This window comes from Rattus norvegicus, chromosome 1 (genome assembly GCF_021556685.1).
Source record: "Rattus norvegicus strain SHRSP/BbbUtx chromosome 1, alternate assembly SHRSP_T2T, whole genome shotgun sequence".
In the NCBI taxonomy this organism is placed as follows: Eukaryota; Metazoa; Chordata; class Mammalia; order Rodentia; family Muridae; genus Rattus; species Rattus norvegicus.
The window spans coordinates 41,144,914-41,150,913 of record NC_141534.1 but is presented as its reverse complement, the minus strand read 5'-3'; the positions used below and the strand labels follow the sequence as shown (position 1 = coordinate 41,150,913).

Genomic DNA, 6,000 nt, shown 5'->3' with positions numbered 1-6,000 from the left:
CGCCACACAGGGAGTAGAGGAGTTCGACCCCGACCTGAATTTTCACAGAGCTTATAAAGGAAAAAACCACAAACCAGGGGGGATCAGGAGGGAGGGAGGAGGGAAATTCCAAAACCATAGACTGCCCATACAGTTAGGTCATATGCTAGTCATGTGTAACACTAGGCAACACACCCAGGACTTTGTGACATTGTGATTAGGGGTAGTGACATTTTACAGGGCCATTGGACCATTGTGGCCGGAGGCTATGGGTCATTGTGGCTGTTCCAGGAAACTTTTCATGCAAGAATGTTCCGGGAACCATTGTACAGCAAGGGAGGGGTGAAAAGTTCATGTTCTCACAGACCCTACTTCTTCTTTTTGGGTAGCTAGGCGGCTTATTATTAATTTTTAATCCTTCACCTTTCAGCATGAAGTGCCCTAGTTCTTACAGAAGTGTAAGATCAAGATTAGGCCAAGCACCAGCTTCCTTCCTCAGGTCAAGGCTAGGTCAAGTTCCATTCTCCATCCACAGTTCTTGGGAGGAGCAGGGACATTTTTGAAAGTCTACAGAATGTACTGACGGACAGTCACTTGACCCTCTTTTCCCAGATAGAGCTCAAAGGTATGTCATATCAGTTTAAACTGTAAACTTGCTGATGTAACCTGTACCTCTTAAAGTATAAAATCTGTTTGCTATAGCCATTCAGGGTCACCTTCCAGTCACTAGCCAGGAAAGGCTGATGGAAGGTGGATCCTGATCTCTTGTATTTGCCTAGAACTTCATTCATATGCCTGACTTAGGGGGTGGGGTCTTCAGGTAGTTAAACTCACTTTGAGGCTTACAAGCAAGCCAGCTCAGTCAGTCAACAGGTTCTCCAGGGCAGGAGTGAGGATTGAAAAAAAAAAAAAAGACAGACAAAACTATAACACGACTCCTGCCAGTTCTGAGGCTGAAGCAGATGTTTCATTTTCCAATCTGCTTTTATACCACTCTAATTACAAGCAGAATGATAAGATCTGTCCTGATTTGAGGAAGAAGTAAGGTGATAATCAAAATCCTGTAACCACCTTTCTGGGGGCTGGTCAGGAAGACCAAGACATAAGGACTGGCACACAAGCTGCAGCTGAGCTTGCTCTGAGTTTTGCATTAACTCAAATGTAAATGTTCTTTATCAAGGCCCATTTCCCGATCCAAGCTCAAAGCCAGATTCCTGCCCTGGGCTTCTTTCTTTTGTCCTGATGATATCAAATTCCCACCATGTGTCTAGAACCAAGTAAATGGCCTCAAAAGGCTCTCTACATACCTTGCACCTCTGAGAAAGGAAAAGAAAACTTTGAATTCCAACATTAATCTTATGAAGGTCTTATAACTTCTGGCATTTGGAGGAGCCTACCCTACCCCTGAAAGTCTATACAAATAAGAATTTCCCATTGTTCTATTGATCCAAAAGTTCCAGTTTCCTTCATGATTCCATTGTACTGTCCATTGTACTTTAGTGTGCTAATGCTTCAGAGCCTCAGCATGTTTGCCTGAGACCTGACCCTGCAGCACCCTAATATTGATGATTCGCTAATATTGATGATTCATGATGGTTGTCTCTTGCTGTAAACCTATAACTGTCATAGATAACACTGGACTAGAAGGAAATTTTTTTTTGTCAGCTTCTTCTCTGTGGACCTACTATTATGTTAAGTAACTAATAAAACCATTGTCATTGGTTTATGCATAATTGTTCTCAGTGACCTATGGTAGTAGAAAATTATTATGATTGTGGTAGATTCTGGGAAAGAGGCTTTGTTCTCTTCTAGAATTTCACATTTATTTAAAAATACATGCAGTACTATCAGCTAATGAAGGTACTGGCCACAATACCAACTGGTGAAAGCCTATTTAATGTTTACACAATGATCATCTATTAATATTCTTAGTAGACGTCTTCCATAAAAGGTATTCCATAAAATCCCCAAGGCTGCCATGAGAATAAAAGATGCACCTTAACTGCATTTGAGACTGCTAGCTTTGGAGAGCCCTCATCAAAGATCAGGGATTCTGCATAACCAAAGAATAATTTAGTGACTAATGCAGAACACTTGACATAGATTATCATTTTGTAAGGTTAGCCATCAAATCATGAATAATGTCCAGATTTCCTCTTGGACAAGTTATGTCCCAATCACTTAGGAATGTAAGCTCAGTAGGTGTGCCAAGGCACCCTCCGTTTGATCCAGGTAAAGTTAGGGCAGAATCTCATCTCATTTAAATCACTTTGCAACTTCCAATTAAGGTGAATAGCTAGCAAGTTGGCTGGTGTGAAAAGGGGGAATTTTTATTTCATTATGTTTTCATTTTTCCCCATGTTTTGTGGCATTTGGACATAAGAATAAAGGAGATGTTTACTAAAGCAGCATAATATTGACTGAGCAGCTGCCAAGGAACCATAGCTTGTAATAACTTGTTTGAGATTGAGTCATTACCTCTGGTCATGTTGCAGAGTACAAATCATCTAATAACTAGTGTTCCCAACAGATTAGTTGTCTAGCAGTCAATGTGTGGAAAAAGAAACTCCACTCAATTTCAGATATTGAAAATACTGTTTTTACTCATCCATAAAACATGTGTTTCTCAACAGTATACCAGAGTTATCCTTTTCATATTGTAAGAAAAATATCCTGAAGAATTGCTATTGACTCTTAAATCAATATAGCTGCCAACATGAAAGAGTGCAACAATAATAGGACAGGGAAAGAAAGAGAAGAGGGTGATGGTAGTTTGAGGAAGGAAAGATGAAGAATTGACACAGAGTAAGAAAGTCTGTGAAAGTAAGAAAGAAAGTAAGGAGATGTTTCTAGAACTCTGTCCAACAAAAGTGTATTTATATCAATGCTTATATAAAATAAAAGAGTATTATACAGTAGAATCATGGGTGTAGCTGGAGAGATCACTCAGTGATTAAGAGCACATGCTACATTCTGATGTGAGTTGCATTCTTAACAACTACCTCTGGCACCATGCAAACATCTAGAACTCCAGCTGAAGTATCCTTCTTTGGTATCCATAAACACTGCATTCATGTGTGCACTGACCCATATGCAGACAAGCATTAAATATTAATAAAACAAACTTTAAAAGAATTATGAACATGATGCAGAAGAGTAATAATGGATACTGTTTACCCAGTTTTTCATCGGTTTTACATTCTATATATAACACTTCATACAGACACACACACACATATATACATACACACATTCACACACATACACATATACATACACACATATATATATATATATGTCTATATCTATATCTATGTCTATATCTATATCTATATATATGCTCACAATATTAGGGAAAACTCTCACTGTGGTAGAGAAGGCATTGTATCATGATCATGCAGCAGCTGTTCACATTATGTCAATACTCAGAAAGCAAAAAGTGAATATTATTTCTATGAGTCCCAAAGGGACACTCTCTGCAACAAGAATCTACCTTGAAAAGGTTCCAAAACCTTCAAACCAGCACTACCATCTGAGAGTCAAAGACCCAAACGTATGAGCATTTAGGGGACCATTAATACTCAAATGATAAAGTCAAGCATTATTAATAGAAAGCAAGAACATTTTCATTTTATTGAGAAGGATTACAAATTTATCTGTATCTAGACAAATGAAACTAAACCAGGCAAAAAACAATGTATTGCAAGCCCAAGTCAGGCCTTTCTATCTTAATATGGTTCTTAAAAAGAGCAATTCTAAGCAAAAACACACTGAATTTACAAATCCTTACAGTCTATAGTGAGGAAAAAAAATAGAGAAAAATAATCAAGCTGCAACTTTGGCTTTGACACAAAATAGATATTGTATCATTCTCGGTTGCTTAGGTACTGATTCTGGGTACTGACTACCAAAGTAGGAAATGGCTTAAGAACTATAGAAATTGAATTCATCAGACTAATTAACAAATAAATGCTACAATTTTATTAAATCAGAGTGGCTAACTTTGAAATTGACCAAGGCTGAAATTGGCCAGATAAATATTTCTTAAATAACAAGTACTTACTTAAAGTTTTTCTTTTGTTTGATTTATACCCTTGATTAAGCATAGCTCATATGGACCATGAAAACTCTCAGTAGTAAAGAATGTCATTATATTCCTGATCCTTCTGCCTCCATGTGCCTAGAAATAGAACAGCATCCATGTCCTTCCAAGCTTGGTTAAGGTGATGCTAGAGAGGGAACTCTGGCTTCACAGATACTATGGAAAGAGTCTATCTACTGAATATATACAGAGCCCAATAGAGTTCTTAGGGGTTTTTTTTGTTTGTTTGTTTATGTGTTTGATTGATTGATTTTTGTTTTGTTTTGATATTTTCACAAAAATCATCTACACATTCTGCTAGTGATCTTTGTGGTTTAGATCCTGACATTAAATATGGACTTGAGCAGAAGACCTTAAATATGGACTTGAGCAGAAGCCATGTCCTTTGATGATGGGCATCAGGAGCCCATACTTCCTTCACAGAACTTAGCTTCCACTGAAAAAGGCATCCTTTGAAGAGCTGTGTGTTCGAATAGTCAAACCTTCCTCCTGCTGCACACTCAATCTTCACCTGGCAGGTCCCTCTTCTGCCCAACTACAATGATCCTCCTCCTGCCTACAGAATCCACACCTACCAAAGAAATGTAGGACACTTAGATCCATAAGCACATGACCTTGGTTTCCTTGTATTCCCAATTGTACTGAGAAACAGAAATTGAAGGATATGTATTTATTTATTCTTTAGCAAGCCTGTCAGTGTGCACCTCAGAATTTATAGAAAGTTATAAAATAATGGCAAGGATATTTTTAAGCTTTAGTAGTGAGTCAGGCTAACTGTTTATATATGTACATACATGCATATATATATATGTTTATTATATTTTATATTATATATGTTATGTGATAATGGTATATATATATATATATGTACTGCATCCTGAATCCTGCCTACTACACAGTACATACTACATGATACATACTACATACTATACGATAAATACTATATGATATATAATATTGTATATATGTGTGTCAGTGTGTCTGTGTGTCAGTGTGTCTGTGTGTCTGTGTGTCTGTGTGTGTGTTCTGCCTTCTTTTCTCTCCATGGCAACCTGCATACATATGTTCACATTCACATTTAGGCACATATATGTACACATATTTGAAAATAGCATGATTTATTTTATACCATCTTAGAAATATTGAAAAAGAAATGCAATCTCAGTTTAAATTACATCTGAATCTCAGAGAAACAACATGAAACAAGTATAGAGCTATTCATGAACTAAACACTTGCTACTTATAAACTTCATGACTACTCTGATGAATGACCATTGATGTGCTCCTAAATTTATCCTAGATTTAGTATTCTTGTTGGTAACTAAGTATTCTGTGTTGAAAACTAAGACAATATATACATAGATTTTAATAGCTATGTTGCTTAGATGGAATGTGGTAGGAGAGTATGTGTAGCCTTGATATTGGAGTAGAAAACTGGAGTGTGGAAAATAATACTGAAATATTTAGGTTCTTTGGTTCCAAACAAATAATTAGATCAGCAACACATAAAAATTGATTAAAATTAGAGACTGTGTGTTAAGAAGAGAAAAGGACTCTCAAGAAGAGAAATGGCCAGAGGTGCTGGGAAAGTTTAGAAGCTATAAAACTGTTCAGGCAGGAGGATAGAAAGCATCTAGGGGTCATTTACATAGCACTGGCATTCTTCCCATTAGAGGTTTGGGATTTTCTCATGCAAATTTTGCCAGGTTTGGAGGACTCTCCAATCCTCAGTCACTAGCAACTTTCACATGTTAATCAGATGCTTCTGGTTTCCAGGCCTACTTTTCAGACTTAGCTTGGGTTGAGAATGCACTAGTTCGGGGTTGGGGATTTAGCTCAGCTGTAGAGCACTTGCCTAGCAAGCGCAAGGCCCTGGGTTCTGTCCCCAGCTCCGGAAAAAAAGAAAAAGAAAAAAAAAA

At 37.4% G+C, this 6,000-nt stretch overlaps 1 long non-coding RNA gene across 1 annotated transcript in view; it reads left to right on the top strand.

Annotated features, from left to right (window-relative positions):
- Positions 1–496: 496 nt before the first annotated feature.
- The window catches only part of LOC148006922 (uncharacterized), an 87,276-nt gene continuing 81,772 nt past the window's right edge, over positions 497–6,000 (top strand). Inside the window, exon 1 of the long non-coding RNA XR_015645049.1 lies at positions 497–604. This is a non-coding gene — a long non-coding RNA (uncharacterized LOC148006922). The remainder of the gene's footprint in view (positions 605–6,000) is intronic.